This window comes from Stegodyphus dumicola, chromosome 2 (assembly GCF_044657685.1).
Source record: "Stegodyphus dumicola isolate Sdum_Otavi_A_Nest chromosome 2, ASM4465768v1".
Taxonomy (NCBI): Eukaryota; Metazoa; Arthropoda; class Arachnida; order Araneae; family Eresidae; genus Stegodyphus; species Stegodyphus dumicola.
In genome coordinates this window covers 179,248,369-179,267,105 of record NC_140769.1, presented here as the reverse complement: position 1 = coordinate 179,267,105, position 18,737 = coordinate 179,248,369, and the positions used below count along the sequence as shown (strand labels likewise).

At 32.6% G+C, this 18,737-nt stretch overlaps 1 non-coding gene across 1 annotated transcript; it reads left to right on the top strand.

The window, feature by feature from the left end:
• The first annotated feature begins 352 nt into the window (after positions 1-352).
• TRNAM-CAU (transfer RNA methionine (anticodon CAU)) lies at positions 353-425 on the top strand. The gene has a single exon. It is a non-coding gene; the product is annotated as a tRNA-Met (tRNA).
• Positions 426-18,737: the final 18,312 nt, after the last annotated feature.

Sequence of the window (18,737 nt, the reverse complement as noted above, 5' to 3'; positions counted from 1 at the left end):
GTTAGTTACTTATTTACTTGATATCTGATAAGTTCATTCTAAAATGTGGGTTTCTAGTTACTCAGTAAAAGTATTTTGAACTTTTGCTCAGTGAACAAATTTGCAGTTTTACTGTGAGTTTTGAAATCATATGCCGCGTATTTTCAATATCAAACTTCGAAGGCTTGAGACCTTTATGATCTATATTTTTAAATTATATCTGCAAAATGTGTTCCTTTTTTACTACAGTACTTTTGGCGCTATTCCCTCCACTATAGTGATTAGCTGTTATCGTTATTTGCATTAATTATTACCGCTTTAGAACCGTAATAAATGCTAACTTTATAAGGTATTTCTCCCGCCTTCTTAGCATGCCTTCGTGGTGTAGTGGTCAGCACGCTCGACGCATATTCGAGAGTTCCGTGGTTCGATTCCCGGCGAGGGCGCTGCTCATTTTTCATCTCTCCTGTTTCGAAATAACCTTTACAACTTTACAAGTCTCTACAACTTTTCCTTTGCACCTATTTGTCTGTTTCGAGCATAAAACATGTGGCACTGATATTGATGAATACCTTTGTTATGTGTGCATTACATTAATACCAGAATTACAAAAAATAAAATTTATCTACGGCTTATTTCTAATTTCTTTAATTTTGATTTCCTATATTCTCAATGAAAAATATATTTTCGTCATTTTTAGTATAACGTTTCAATATAGAAATAATAAAAATTTTGCAAAGCATAAGGTGCATAATAAAGGTAGAAATTAAAGAAAAAATTCATGACTGTATTTATCATATCAAATTAATTATTCATGATAAATTAATTAGTAACAGCTAATTAATTACCTAGTTATGGTAGAGAACGAAAGGGTTATCTAAGAAGTGTGTGCGATGCTTTTGAGAATGCACTTCTGTGTTTCACCCCTACTCAATTTACATATAGGAAAAACTACAAAGACTACATGCCACCAAACACAGAATTCGAAGCACTAGTTACCAGTATCTTGAACTTAAGCCGTTTAGCAACATTTCGGAATAACTGCGAAGTATATGGGTAATATGGCGTCATATGGGTAAAGAGAAAAAAAAAAAAAATGTATAACTATTTTCACACAAATTTTTAAAATCAAGATAATTATTAGTTACTATTAAGAAATGCTTCATGTACGATGAAGTAATATTACACTAGAAAGTTAAGTAAAATATGAGGAAAAAACTGGCCTGTATTCATGTCACATGTGAGGAAAATCATGAAACCTCCCATGCAGCCAACACATTCGTAGGGATTTGAATCCAAGTCAAATTATCAGAGTCCAATCCATGAGCCAAATGAAATAATATATTATTACATTTCAGCAAAATAATTTGAGACATTTAAAAGAAATAAAATACGTCATAATAATGTTGCCAAATCGTTCTAGAACCCAATCTAATTCAATAAATCACATAATCTTCATTCCGCTTTATTCTGACTTAAAAAGGCATCTGATTCTGTCTAATGGCTTACCGTACTTCCAAATCTCAGACAGATAAACATCTGAAGAAACATCTTTATTATTATACAAAATTATCTATTCAACATGAGAAATATAATCACGCATAATAACCGAATAATATAAAAGCGTCATACAAGAAGACGTCCGCAAGGATACTGTTAAAGCGCGGATCTCTCAATTCTTATCTTTAACTCTTTCGCATCGGTAGACGTTATGTTTCTCTCAGGTATCTGAAACGGCCGTACATACGAATTTTTGTAGGAACGGATCTCATTCCCCTATGGCAGATAGAATTCTCCAGAGTTCACAATAACCTTAAGTGAAGCGATTACTTCTCTCTTAGGAATTTTTGAGCGGTTTTACCCACTGTGTGCAGTTTCCCCTTAAGCAGTTGCGAACATTAATAGCTAAATGTTGACGCTAACCAAAAGATAGGGAAGGTGCATTCAAGTAACAGAGAGAGCAATTTCTAGTGGCTTCAAAAGAATGACTGGCATGTCATTTAACAGCTCCCGAAACCAATGAGCTATGCAATAACGTGATGGGTGAAAGCACCAAGCACCATACATACATTTATGCAGATTCTTCATTATTTAATTTTTTGAATATAATACACGGCTCTAATATTTGGTGGCAACAATTTAAAAAGTGATTCGCCGTTTATAGTGAACCAACGCAAAATGTCAAAACGAAATTAATAGCCCTTCTGGGCTAAAAACAATATTCCGCACTAATCTTTAATGCTTCACTGATCGTACTTCTCGAAATACCTTCTATCGGATCTAGAATCATTTAAAACCAAAACATTACAACTTATGAATCAAGCTTCCTTATACGGGCGGATGTAACATACGGGCGGATTCCTTATACGGAACTTACGGATGTAACAGACCTATTTAAGTGTAATTGAACTATTTTATTCAACGCCATGAACTCATGAACTGTAACCGAACTATTTTATTTAAATGCCATCTCGTGGCGATATGAAAAAACGTCAGTCGACCTCCAGCCGCCATGATGATAGTTTACTATGTTATTCAAATGTTTGATGTTCCATTTGGTATATGTTTCATTTTTATGTATATTTCTTTTGTTTGTAACCGTTCCTGTGTGCTCTGTTAATAAATCCTTTTAAAGCTAGCCTGCATTAGTGCCTATTGAGGAACGGCTACATCACACGATCCGTAAAACTTTAAATTCCCAACTCTCCATATTCCAACTTTGAATTACCAGTCTCTATCATATTCTCGAAACCGTACAAATCATTCTAACATCAAAATTTACGAAACAACAATACATAATAAATAAATATCAGTACCTACCCAATAGCGTTTAACGAATCAGAAATAGATGAAAAAGTGGCATCAGCCTGTATTTTTCATAAAGCCGAAAATCTAAAAATACCTGGAAGTGAAGCCTGTACCCAGAAAATGCAGCTTTTCAAGCGAACAGTTTAGCAATTAAAAGGGCAATAGACAGTTCAGTTAATAATAAACGCAGTCGGCTCATAATTAAATCAGAATTTCTTTCTTCGCTACATGCAATAGCGAATTTCAAATACCTTTCTCCAATAGCACAAGAAATCTTTCATCTCCTCCGAGAAAATAGCTAAATTAAAATTTTGCTTGGTTGGGTGAAAGTGCATACAAGGAATGAAGGAAATAAAGACGTCGACTCCTCTGCTACTGATTCGGAAGATATGAATTTAAAATGGCCTAAGTCATACCTAAAAAAAGAAGAACAGAAGAAAATAAACCAGATTTAGCAGAATAAATGGAACTATGTTCCCCAAGGCGGGGGAACGCACGAACTAATCAACATAATAAACGGGAAAAGATATCTCACTAATCCCCGTTTAAATCAATTCATAATCTAGACATGGACTTTTTCTCCACTTAATAACTATAAAAGAAATCTCTCATCCTCAAACAACTGCGTTGCGGCGAAAGAGGATCTCTAGAACACTACTTCCCATGCCCATTAACACGGTCATGTCAAAGCGTTAGACCAACTACAGATGCATTCGAATTTCGAAGATATAAATATCCCAAGTTTTCATCACAAAATGAACAGTATTGCCAGATACCTTTCGCAACAAGCTGAAAATATTTCTAAGCATTAGTTGTTACGAAATAGTCTGTATATTAACTTACACATCTTTCTAAATAACAACTGCATGAAAACGTTTTGGAAATCTTGCACGAAGCTTCTGTAGCATGCCTGACTGGGCCAGTAGCATCACGAATATAACCCTATGTGGTAAACTCCTGCTGTCCCGTATACTCATTCCTGACCTGGCATAATAATAGCCTAAAATTGATGGCAAAATTGGCAAAAATTTATTAAAAGAAAGCATCATAGATGCAGTAGTATGATTTTTAATCCAAAGGGGCTTTGTCTCTGAGGGACTATTAATTCTATTTTGAGATTTTGCGTCGAATCACTTTGAATGTTCATTTCACTTTTCAAGCTGTTGCCACCAAATATTATCGCCCTGAATTATATTTGAAGAAATTAAATAATGAAGAATCTGCATAAATGTATGTATATTTCTCGTACTGTGATAAAACAACGGTGCCTAGAGCTATCCAATTTTGAATGATGTAATCCTACTGCGAATATGGGCATTTGGAAGCCCAGATTTGAAATTTGGGATTTTTTTTTTTAATTATAGATTTCATATTTTGTAAACTTTTAACGAATTTTTGATTAACAAACTAAAGTATTTCAAAGCGAGAAATGGCAACGTTGTACAGAGAACACATTTTTATCTCCAGCACATGAGACTGTGTATCAGAAGTTCTAAAGATATGCTCAATTTAAAATTATTTTGTGACATTGCTGTTAACTGAATTTTATGGTTTAAGTGCGAAGAACATGATATTTAATAAATAGAGGTAACACACAAAATTGTTAAATAAACACCCCTTTGGACGTAATTTAAAATCTGAAACCTTTCGGATTTTCTTCCCCCCCCCTTTTTTTTTTTGTTTTGGGATTTGAAATTAAGTTACTAAATTTGTGAAGATCAGTTTTTTTTAATAACTCTATCGTATTTATATAGGTATTAGTAAGGTTGGTGAAAGGCATTGTTTAACGTCATTTTATTATGTATCTCGGCTTAAGAATTATCCCGATTCAACAGTCACTTACACTTAATAAACTTCTATGGATGATTTTAAATAATATTTTTAATAATATCCGATTTTTGTTATACCTATGACAAAAAATCGTATTTACGTAAGACTAATCCAATGAGTATTTGTTATTGTTTATATTTATGACCGGAAATAAATATGGAAGGAATATTAATGTTCGCCATATCTTTCAGTCGTGTTCCTCGTTCTAGGTAAGAAAAAGGAACAAGCAATATTTGTTGTCAATATTCTCGCAATCGACTGAACAGAACAAAAAACAAACACTCCTCAAGGGAAGACGACGGATATTGGACGCAAGGCAGCAGAGACAGTTATTGACGCATGGCGGCCTCCTCCCCCCGACTTATGTTTGATTCCCGAATCTTACTGACAACAGACAGGTGGTTTTTATTAGAATTTTCGAAATTAAGCAGATTTCTTTAAAGAACGCAGAACGACGATGGTACGCAAATGGTACAAGAAAGGACATTTGACGACTTTAGAAGAGAATAATTATTCTATCTCAGACTGGTGACTCAAACTGTAAACAAAATGCTCACGGCAAAAAACAGTTACAGACTAGTTGAAGCCAAAAAAAAAAAAAAAAAAAAAAAATTAAAAACGTTTAAATTGCGGCATCATTTAAATGCAGACGTTTCTTTCTATATTAAACATAATAATAATTTACACATTAAAAATGAGAATATATTGATGATTAGATGATCTCCTACGAAATGTTAGAGAAAATTCCGGCAGTAAAAGTGTACTATTGTGGAAATCAAAATTTTCAATTAGTGATTTATAAATGCTAAATAAATAAAAGTAAATTTAAACAGTTAAAACAATTAAAATCATTGTTGATTTTACAGAAAGATCCCTACTTTTCAAGGGGAATTGCAATTCCTCCATACAATCATCAACAATTCACAAGGATAGCATTTCGTCGTTTTCGGATTTCCGAACAAAGTCTTTATTCCAATTATAAATTTGCTAATCAAGTTTATAAAACATCTGAATTTAAATCTTAAATTAATTCAGAAACGTGAAAACATTCCTCGACGCGATGATAAGAAATTAATTTCAAAAATCAAAAATGTGATGTATGCACCGCATGACTTCCTTGCATGGAATATTAAATTATACGCATTTTTCGCAGCATTTCATTTAAACTTGTTTCTTCAAATTTCATTAGAGGTATAATTCAAATGCAATTAATTCAGTTCCCACTTCGCGGCAAGGCATAAATACATAAAACCTCAAACTATCTTTATCAAAAATTGAAAAATATAGAAAACTATAAAACACTAAATACAGTTAAAACAATTAAAAAAAACAAGTTTTACATTTCAATTAGAGTTTCTAAGCAGAAACAAACAATTCGGCCAGCGCGCAAGAAGGCAGATTTTCGGTGCACAAAACTGAAAGTTTACTTTTGGTTCCACGTGGCAAAAAGACGCTGAAGGTGCAGAAGCTGACTTAATTCACAACTCTGCTAAGTTTCAAATGTAAGCAAATATGGCGGCAATGGTAAAAAAATTAGGCTTAACTGCACTTAAAAAACTTTTGAAATGTTGATAATTCTACAAATATTGCATGCAGATTAACTAAAGGCATAAAAACCTTAACTGGAAGATAAAAACAACATAATTCAATCATTTTTAAAGCAAAAAAAAAAAAATGCACAAGTTACCAACGTATAAGAATATATATATGTAGTAAAGACATAAAGTAAGAAATTTAGAACTAATTTTTCACAAAGACCAAAAACTGAAATTCATAATTAATAAATTTCAAATAATCCTATAAACGCAATAAGGAATTTAAAAAATTTTAAAACCAAAACTTTTCAAACATAATAAAAGAAAATGAAAGAAATTTAAAGAAAAACGAACATAATAGAAGAGGAATTCCATCAATTTCAATGCCACTTCGACAAGAGTGCCACAACACTGAAATCAACTGATATCTCTTTTCCACAAAAATCGTTGCTTATTTTTTGTACGACCAATTGCAACCAACAAGGGAGGTGCACAACTACATACTATAGTATTCCTATATTCAAAATTTCAAAGTTTTAACGCTACTCGTTTTTGAATTATGTTAGATAGCGAGATATATACATACGTACGTACAGAAGTTACGAAAAAATCTCTTCTGAATTCATTTTAAATCCTTTTCGCAAACCGTTTTATGAAAAAGATTCCTTTATTCTGTTCTTAAGGCACAGATGTCATGCAAAAACATCGTTAAATTGTATTCAATATCGGTCAAAATGTGTATTTTCGTTGAACTATGATACCCGAAACTTTTTACAATTATAATTACTTCCTAAAAGGAAGTGGAAAATAGTATACTTTGTACAATATTTAAAATAAGAAAAAATAAAAAAATAATAAGAATAAATTAAATAAAAATACAAAAAAAAAAAAAAAATGAAATAAAAGCATCTAAAAATATATACAAAATAAATGTCTTTTTCATTTTTCAGCTTTACTTATTGCTTAAAATGTTTCATTTAAATTAAAAAAAAAAAAAAAAAAGAAATTGAAAAGAAAGGAAAAGAAATCCATTCGGGAGGATGACATTTTGATATGTAAGAAGGAGGGATAGAGCAATAAAGGCTGAAAACTAGTGCTTAAAATGAAGAAACATGACCTGTAACTTGTTTAAAATACTATAAATGAAATTAAATGAAAGTAAAATTAAAAGAAAAATCACTAATATATATGTATGCTTTCTTCCTCAAAACTTAATACCAATGTAAAGGAACCTAATTACCATCATTTTCTCTACCCCGAACTCTGAAACTATGATTTTATTTACTTATGTAAATAAGGTTATTCATCAAGAACGACTTGAACTTTCTTTTTTAAGACATAAACTTCTGAGAGCAGACAACATAAACAACAAAAACGTAAAAACAAACAACGATAAATTAGGAAGAATTATTGCACCGAGAATTACATACTTTTGTATATTTCCGTATCTCTGCAATTTATTAATTACAATGCATGTATAACAAATCTATTTGTACAAGGAAATATTAACCGGTGAGACAAAGGGAAAAGACAGAAGAATTCAGTAATGAATAATAACTGACTTCAAATAATAAATATAGTCTTGCAACTGGGAAGAAAATGTGTTTCAACTTTTATTCATAATAGAAATATGACTAAATGATTATGTCATTTAATTTTTAATAATTCTAATTCATTTCTTCTGTGTTCGCTACATTAAAAGTTCTGATTATTTCCATAAGGTAAAATGTGGACTTTATTCGGCATTTTTAGTTCATACATTCAGTTCCATGAAATGCAGTATGCGGGTCTTAGAGTGCAAACAGCAGAACTCAATTTCATAATTTTATAGCAAATTTAATCCGCGATGTTAGAAAAACTTGTTCAGTTTATTCATGCCATTGGTACAAAAATGTATAAATAAATAATAAACTAAACAACATCTCTTACGCAGTTTTTCTAAATATTGGTTTATCAATTTTATTTATTTATTTTTTTCAATTTAACTTCTAAAAATTTACGTTTTGGTGTCAGAAAAGTCTTTATATTTTCTAAGTTTTTTTACATTACTTTTGCAGTCAATATTTATAATGAACGCTAAACTGGCATATATTGCCATTGCACACGACATAATATATCTAATTTATCTTCCAATTGGCCTGGTGACTTAAAATTACAGAGTGTTCCCGTTCAACAAGTTATAAACACCACTTTTTAATTTATTTTTAATATTCTGACTGCATGACTTAACAAACCTAAAGAATTAAAAGCAAGAAATACGGATCTTAATAATTTAAATATTAATTTCATTTTAAAAAATTTAAAGCTTTCAGATTTAATATTACGCTCAAAGGGGCGTTTTTTTAACGTTTTGTGTGTTACCTTTATTTATTAAATATCATGTTCATGTTCACTCAAACCACATAAAATTCAACTGAGCAGCAATATTATAAAATATTTAAAAACAGCATATCTTTAGAATTTTCGATAGACAGTCTCGCGCTGGAGATAAAAATGTTTATTCACGTACAGTGTTGCCATTGCTGGCTTTGAAATCGTTGAGTCTGAATATTAGTGAATGAGTTGAAAAAATATAAAATAGATAATAAAAACAGATTCCAAATTTGGGCTTCCAGATGCCCAAATTCGAGTGCAGGACTACGTTATTCAGAATTTGATGTCTCAAGGTACCGTTGTTGTTCCACAGTGCGAGGAACTTGCATACATTCATGCAGATTCTTGATTGTTTACTTTCTTTAAATATAATGCATGGCTCTAATATTTGGTGGCAACAATTCGAAAAGTGAAACTCCATTTATAGTGAACCAACGCAAAATGCTAAATCGAATTTAATAGCCTTCTGGGCAAATTGCCGCTTTTGGAATAATAATACATTTAATGTATCAAATTTAAAATACATTTAATTTAAAATATAACCCAATTAATAATTTTAGAGCATTTGCGGAACTATTCTTACGATATTTTACATATTGCTCTTCGAATTTCCAATTTATATTTCTCCTAGTTTTTACAAAATCAGATTTTTGGTTTATGATGAAAAAAACCTCCAATCAAAACTGCTGCTTGAAGCGTCTGTTTAAATTCAAAATTATTCTAAGAACGAATTTTGCTTTATTTTTGAAAATAACGTGTGTCTCTTATATCTACCAGAGTTTTAGTATTTTAAATACTACTTAGCGCAGCAGCCACGGAGACAATTCATGAGTATTATACAAAAGGGGAATGAAATCGAAACACATTTGCAACAGTATTTGCTTTCCTTTTAAAATGTTTTCGGATTTCGCTTGAAAATAGCTTTACACACGGGAATTGGCAGTGTATGTGAAAGCCATCAGTCATGTGCGTTGAGCTGTGAAAAGCTTCGGAAATCATCACTGGCTTACCCAACAATTAACGAGCATGCAACAATGGAGTGATCAAGTGAGAGTGGTTGAAACTCAGAAAGAAGACAAAAGAAGCAGACCTCTCCCACACGTTTCAGCAAAACGAATCGCCGTGAGAAAAAGCAAACAAATAAAAAGGAGTTGAAGAAGCAGTTTTTCTTTCATCCGTTTGCGGGAGACCCGCCTTTGCTTTCAAGTGATCGATGAAATAACATACTTTCGGATTCCCACGCGCAAAGCCCTCCAATGGGCGTGGCAGAACAAATATTGGGTATCAATGAGTGGTAGAATGCAGTGATTGCATGGACCAGCACATATACCTAACGGAATGGGTAAGCACTCACACGAATACGAGTTTTCTTAACGGCTTGGACTTTTCACCATCATGAGTATGCAATTTTTGCGCTCTGGCCAGAAAACCATGGGCGTTGCAAGATGGCCTATAGATTGCCTACATTCTTTTGATAAATGAAGGCAATCACTATGAGCGGTTTCTTTCCCTCCATGTTGATATCCTCAGGAGACGGAAGACCATTGCCAGCTGTATTTCTGAAACAGCAAAAAAATCTAATCCCAGTATACAACCAGATACCAAATATTAGGTATTTTGTCATAGCATGAAAGGCAGTTTCGTATACATTCTTGTTTCATATAAATTACGTAATGTACAAAATGAAATTCCTTACATTGACTACTATTATTGTTCTTATAAGTCTTTACATGCAATCCACAATGTGTTAACATAACAAGAGGAAGACAGATATTTGTATGTTCCGTTTATACATAAGCTCGTCTGCTATTACAAGACAAATAGAACAGCATTTTCGATACTTCTAAATGCGTTAAAAAAGTGTTGTAGAAAAAAAAAAAAAACTTACTTCAGGATATTTCGCTAAATATAGCTATATTGACTAAATCACCAAAATCAGTCCTTTTTTTTTCATAACTAAAGACTCAAAATGCGTTAAAATAAATGCAATTTTTTCTCTTATAAATACTATTATTCTTTTTATATCGTTTAATTTCTATTTCTATTTAATGGTTCTATGACATCAGATATATCTTTCTTAAGCAAAATAATTTTTTATTTCTCCGATGCGTCTGACATCAATCCTAATTTTTTGCCAAAACAGTTACTAACAGGGTATTGCCAACCGAAGCGTAATTTGATCTTTAATTTGTTTTCCAAGCTATGTGATATTCTTTAATGTGTGACAGAGAAAGACATTTAAAAATTTTAATGAATCAGAAATAAAATTAATTTTTTTTTAATTATTAAGAAAATACTTTTTGGTTGAACGGCAGCTTCCATGGTATGATTTTATTGCTATTTACTTCTATTTATCTTCTATATTTGGGAGAAACTGAATATAACTGAAATATATTATCATATATTTAATATGACCTTACTTAACTAAATATATTTTTAAGTTCATTATTCTCAATTCGCGTATTACCACTCCCGGGAAAATATAAAACTGTACCATTTGAGGAAAATATTTGTTGCAAGTCTTGTACGCAAGCGGTGCAGTGAAAATAATGCACAGCTATGTCTTGAATATAATTAAGTAATAAAATCTTTTCTTTAAAGTGTAGTATTTATGCACGATGAAATAGTATCACAAAAATTATTTCTATTGTTTTCTTTGCTATTGGAACAGCTGATTTGAAATATAAGATTTCATATTCTGTATCTTTAACATCTAATTGTGTAATCCATAAACTAGTAGATCTGTCTACGTTAACTGATTAGTTTGTTGTTTCAACTGTTAAACTAAAATCTGAAAGCCAAAACTAGACTGCCTATTTTATTTTCAGTCTCATGATTTTTATCTTTTAAAATTAGAAAAAAATATGTTCTTGATATTTTAAACTTTGAAACTAAATTTTTCGAAGTTTTAAAATTACAAATTAAACTTTACGTTGTCTGCTTCTCTTTATAAGAATTTTCTGTAAATAACGCATTAATTCTTTAAATACTTTTCGAAATGAATTCTGCTTCATTAGTTAAAAATATTTCGTTTCGTTAAGTCATTCTTTAAAAATATTTTGATTGCGACTGATTCAGTTTCTAGTAAAAAAATTTTAATTAAATCTATGAAAAAATACAAGAAGTAATAAACAAAACAGACATGATTTTACTTTCGCAAATTAGACGAGACAAACAAAAAATTCCGAATAACCTAAGACTTATTCCGCCTTTATTTTGTTCAATGGCGTACCTGTATATCACTTATACGATAAGCGTTCCCTAAGACGACCATCTACTGTTTTAGAGATTAGGTTCTTCTAAGTCATTTGAAGGAAAATGACGCCGTTGATGATTGCTATCGGCGAGAATTCTATTATTGCGTTCTACGGGTTCATGGATTAGGAGTGATTGATGACAACACTTGAGGAACAATCAAAATACAATTTACTCGCCAGTATTACACAGGACAGTTCCGAAGGCACTCTGAAAGTCGTCGAAAACCCACGATAAACACGCTATATCAATCTGCACCGCAACACAGCCTTTAGGCCAGAACAGTAGTGACAGCTTCGAGGCAAGGCACCAAAGTACAGTTGCCGACACGGTCGATCGCTCTCGAGCTAACCTCCGACCTCGAGACTCTACTAATGAACTAAAGATACTTGTTCCGCGTACAGGCAAGGGTGTATATAGCTTTCGACCTGCCTTCAAGCACATTCCCCGAAAAACCATAAGAATTTATTCTGGAATGTTCTCGCTCCGTCTATGGCATATCGCCAATTTCGAACCAAATGGGATATTTCATGCCAAATTTTCTTGTTGTTTGGTTTTCGTGATTTTATCCATACGTACTGAGAATAAGAGCCAGTTTTGTTTAAAAAGTCCTCGGGAAAGGCATTCCTTCTCTTAAGGTGATAGCCCTAGTGTGCTTTGTCATATTCAAATAACCTAACCTAGCGTAGCATAACAAGGGTTCGATGAAATCTGCTATGGACGCTCCGGCACCTTTAACACAATTTTTAGTGTAAGAGATATCACCGATCAAATTTCAAATGAAGCGCGTTTTATATAACGTATTTGGTGAAATAACCTTATGATTCACATTTTACATTCAAAGTTATTTAAAATAATAATAAAAAAAAATCTGAAAGGTTTCAGATTTTAGATTACATCCAAAGGGGCTGTTATGTTACGTAAGGCGTTACGTTCGAACAATGGCTAGCTCAGAAGGGATTCATAAGTCATCTACCCGATGAATTAACAGCTATCTTGTCATAAATGGAGTACTCCATTTAAACTTAAGCAAAAAGATTTATTTACACATAAAGACAAGTTAAAAGAATAAAAAATATTTATCTAGCTACAATATCTAACAACATCATGCAAACATCGTTCTTAACTAACTAAACCGGAACTCTTCGTTTTCTCTGGCGTCCCATGACGTCAGTCTCTATCTGGCTTTTGATTCGTTGGCTTAGTGATGCCATTCCCAACATCCTCCCCCCTTTGAGTTGCTGGATAGCTACTCAAAACATTCAAGTCTATCAAGTTCAGTCTAAGTGGCATCTTAACAGTTCCACCAGCTCGTGTCTTTATAGTCTTAGAACTGTCACATACATCGGAAACATCAGTGGGGTCCGGAGATCAGGGTGACCCAGAAATTTCTGAATGATGAGAGGTACTCATGTCGTCCCTACGATGAGAATCTGAAGACTTTACAGCAGATTGATGTTTTTGAGGATCACTTGGATGACATGAACCTGACAAATCATCATCTTGGATTTCTAGGGGAAACACTCGTTGTATCGGACGTACTAAATTGTTAGTTTGCGTTCTTAATCTAACTGTTCTCACTTTACCGTCCTTTCCTGGAATCAGTTCCGTAACCCTGGCTAAAGGCCAATTCAATCTCTTTTTGATATCATCTCCTATCAACACAACGTCATTCACTCGAATATTTGGAAAGTGTGAATTTTGCTGTCGTTTCTGAATAAGTAGTCCTAAGTATTCCTTTCGAAAACGTACTCGGAGATCTTCCATTAATTTTGCACGAAATCTGATTCTTTTCCTGAGATGATTGGTGTCTACTGTGTCTATATCAGTTACATCTAAATTAGATCTATCGGTCAAAAACATGGCAGGTGTAAGTGAAACTAAGTCTTCTGTCTCTTCGGACAAATATGTCAAGGGTCGCGAATTTACTACCCTTTCACATTCGCACATAACTGTTTTCAGTTCTTCATAGGTAAGAACAGCTCTGCCCAATGTTCTCCTAAGGAGTTCTTTGACTACTCGAACAAGTCTTTCCCACCATCCGCCCCACCAGGCAGCAGTGGGGGGGGATGAATTTCCATTCGATCTTCTGTATTTCTGTTTGTCGAGTTATTTTACTCCAATCAATTTCTAAAAAATTATTATAAGCTCCCCTAAAGTTTGTACCGTTGTTTGTATAAACCACTCTAGGTCTTTCTCTTCTAGCAACAAAACGTCTAAATGATAACAGAAAAGCATCAGTAGAAAGCGATGTTATTAACTCTAAATGAATTGCTCTATAAAGAGCACACGTGTAGAGAACCATCCATACTTTGTCCCCACGTTTTACAAATAGGGGACCTGCTAAGTCAATACCAACTACTTCGAAAGCTGCAGCATTTTCCACTCTATCAGCAGGTAAGGAAACTGGTTCAGTGATGAGAGATTTAGTTTTGTATCGTCGACATTTAATACAGTCCTTCAGAACACTACGTATCGCTCTTCTTCCTCTTGTAATCCAGTACTTTTCACGCAATATGCTTAGTAATATCTGGGTTCCAGCATGACAGTTTTCTCAGTGAAAATATTCAATCAGTCTTTGAGTAAAGATACATTTATCAGGAAGAAGAATAGGTGAAATGAAGAAAGGCTTATCTATGCGTTCAGTAATTCGAGTTTTAACTCTGATAATTCCGTTCACATCTTTGAAAACACACAAGTTCCGAATAGAGGTTTCACTAGGAAAAAATTGAGCTTGCACATTACGAATAAGCAGAATTTCAGCATTTTCAATCTCCTGCGTTAGAAGTTCTCCCCCTTGTCTAGTATCATGACGCGATCTTACATTACTGATAAATCTCAATATCCATGCAACCATTCTAACTATTGAATGGAAATTTGAGAATTTAATGGCATACCACGGGACTCTCTCTTCCGACAAATTAATATTACATAACCTAACCTTTCTCCTTTCAAGTGTTATTTCGGGTGTTTCTGTTATCAATATTTCGGTGTCAGGCCAGTTGTCTCTTGCTTGCAACAACCATGCCGGGCCTTTCCACCAGCAGGATTCTAACAATTTCTTAGGGGAACACCCTCGCGAAATCAGATCAGCGGGATTCATTTTCCCTGGCACATGTCGCCATTCATTATTAGGAAACAGATTATTTATTTCCTTTTACTCTGTTCGAGACAAAAACTGTCCAATCACCACGTTCTTTTAACCAGTATAAAGCTACCCTAGAGTCGCTCCAAAATATTATTTTAATCTCATGGGCATTTAAAGCCTGCTTCACTGAATATGCCAACCTGGCACCAATGCAACAAGCCATTAACTCTAACCTAGGGATCGTTACTTTCTTCAAAGGTGCAACTCTGGTTTTTGCTCTAACAAAGTAAATTTTTACCCCTTGAGAGGTTCTCGTTCTAAAAAAAATACAGGTGGCATATGCCTCTTTGCACGCGTCTACGAAAACATGCATCTCAGTGGAATCATTTATTTCAACATAACGTGAGATTTCGATATCTCTTAATGCATCTATTTCTCTAAACCATCTTTTAAAAGACATTTGAATACTATCTGGTAAAGGAGTATCCCACTTTATATTTAAATTCCACGTTTCCTGCAGTAAAAGCTTAGGTGGTAAGATTGCAGGACTCAACAGACCTATTGGATCATATATTTTGTGAACTGTAGCTAAAATGATTCTCCTAGTAAAATTCTGATCTTCACTTACAAGATTAAAGTTTAAATTACACTTAAGAGTGTCCTTATCAAGATCCCACAAAATTCCCAATACTTTCGTGACACCAGTACTATTAGAAACATACTTACATTTTACATTACTCTCCCAGTTTCTTAAGTGAAAGCAACCCCGTGACAAAATATCTTTTGCATTTACAATAAAATCTTCCTGCTCCTCAATATTTGCAACACCAGAAACACAATTATCTACGTAAAAAGAATGTTTCAGTTTTTGTGCTATAGCATCAAATTCAGATGGTACATTACCTAATAAATGTGTAATTGAGGCTGCCAATAAAAATGGACTCGACTTTAACCCAAATACTACTCTGCAATGTCGGTAAACAACCTGTTCAATCTCGAACGGATAAAAAAACCGCAAGAAATCTCTATGTTGAGGGGCTATACTTAGCATCAGAAATGCTTTCTCAATATCTGAAGATAATCCTATTGGATGAATTCGAAACCTATCAAGTATATCTGGAATTATTTCTAGTAAGTTCGGACCCTTATACAAAAGGTCATTCAAAGAGCATTTACCACTTTCTCGGGCTGACGCGTCAAAGACAGGTCTGATTTTTGTAGTGGTACTGTCCTTAATTACTGGCCGATGAGGTAAAAAATGTCCCGTCTCAGCATTATCAGTTACCTTTTCAATTATATTCAATTTCTCCCATTCCCGGAAAATCGTAGTATATTCTTCTAAAAATGCTTTATCTTGTGCTCGCTGGCACATCCTTTTATGCCGCTTCCAAGTTAAATCTTTACTTGTCGGCAAATCGGCCACATCAGATTTAAAAGGTAAACAAAGTTCATATCTACCGTCTGAAAGAATTTTCACATTATTTTTAAACTCTTCCAAAACTCTAGAATGTTCTAAATTCTTTCTATTATTTTCAATGGGATCTGAAATACCTATGGATTCTAAAGACCACAAATCTTTATCGAATAATTACTAACATACAACGAAATTGCATTCAAAAGGAGCGTTTTTTAACATTTTTTTGCGTTACATTTATTTATTAAATATCACGTTCTTCGCACTTAAACCATAAAATTCAGTTCAACAGCAATATCGCAAAAAAGTTTTAAATTGAGCCTATTTTTGAATTTTCGATACAGAGACTCACGCGCTGGAGATAAAAATGTTTTTTCTGTATAATGTTGCCATTGCTCGCTTTGAAATCCTTGAGTTTGTTAATCAAAAATTAGTTAAAGATTTACGAAATCGATAATAAAACAAATTCCAAATTTCAAATTTGGTCCTCCACATGCCCATATTTGTAGGAGGATTACGTCATTCAAAATTCGATGGCTCTATGTACCGTTGTTTTAGCATAATGCGAGAAATATGCATACATTTTTGTAGAATTTTCATTATTCTTCAAATATAATGCAGGACTCTAACATTTCGCGGCAATAGTTTAAAAAAGTGAAACGAACATTTATAGTGAACTAACGCAAAATCGCAAAACGAAAGCAATAGTCCTTGGACTAAAAAAGTGCATTCGATCTTTATGCACCTTTTATTTTCATAATTTCAGTTCAGAATGCTTTTTCAAAATTTTAATTGACACATTTTAAACTAATAACTGGTTTTGTTTCTGAAAGAAACTGAAAAAAAAAAAAAAAAAAAAAAAAAAAAAAAACCTACAGAATTTTTATTGATTTTACCAAAAACATTAATAAAATTGCAGAAATATGACCAAATTAATGCAATTAAATTGCTTAACAATTCAAAAATCACGTATACGAATTAAAAAAACTGAAGAATTGGAGAATTCGGTTTCTTTCAAACATGGAAGAAATCATTTCTTCTGTTGGGTTATTTGATGATATTTATTTATGTTTTTCTATTCTGAGAATTAATTTTGGAACTGCTAAAAAAATCATGTCATCTTGCTCGTTACGTATCATAATTTAATAATCTATAATTTTAAATAAAAAAGACTGTATTTCTTTTTTACGCTTTATTGTTCAGTAATTAAATAATCATTAATTCAAACAAAAAATGCTTCAGTAAGTTGAATAATCTAACAGAAAAAGTTCATTTCGAAAAAGGATTTTAATGAATTTTCTCTTCTGCAATAGTTTGTTTATATTTCATATTAAATTAATTTACGTAAAAACATTAATAGTTTTACACTATGTTATTCTGTTCTAAGATCTCTATTAAAGATTAAAAATTGGCAAGATTCTTAAATTTTTTTTAATATAAATTAACCCAAATGGGCAGTTTGCTCAGAAGAGCTATTAATTACGTTTTGGCATTTTGCGTTGTTTCACTACAGACAACGTTTCACGTTTCAAATTGTTGCCACCAAACATTAGATTCCTGCATTATATTTAAAGAAATTAATTAATGAAGAATCTGCATGAATGCTTCTATATTTCTCGCTCTGTGAAAAAACAACGATACCTAGAGATATCAAATTTTGAATAACGTAGGCTTCCACTCGAATATGAGCATCTGGAAGGCCAAATTTGGAATTTGTTTTATTATCTAATTCATATTTTGTAAAACTTAACGAATTTTTGATTAACAAATTTAATGATTTCAAAGCGAGCAATGGCAACATTGTATGAAACAAAGCATTTTTATCTCCAGCGCGCGAGATTGTGTATCTGAAATTCTAAAGATATACACTTTTAATATTATTTTGTTAAGATATTGCTATTGAATTAAATTTTATGGGTAAGGTGCGAAGAGCATGATATTTAATAAATAAAGCTAGCACAGAAAACGTTAAAAAAGTCCCTTTATAAATATAAAATCTGAAAGCTTTCAAATTGAAATTTTTTTAATAAAAAAATATGATTGGAAAAGTGCGCTCCAAAACTATTTATTATGCAATGATTTCACAGCAACTGGTTTGAGTAGTTAGTAACTAAAGTGGGGCAGCCTGAAGGCCCATAGAAAATTCAGGCCCACACAATGTGCTTCGTTTGTCGTACTAAAATCAGGCTGAGGTTGTAAAATCCTGTATATATCTAAGAAATGAATACTGAATAGAATTGTCAGGTTGAAACAACTGATTATTTATGATCAGAGATTTAAAACTATAAAAGTTTTTCTACTTAAAAGAATATTGATTTAAAAAATTGCTTACACAATGTACCAAAACCGTTAACTTTGAAAAAATGCAGAAATGACGTACAAGCTGATAATCAGAGTGAAATTTCATACCAGCATCCCTCACATTAGCTAACACCATTGCTTATCGCAAGCGACA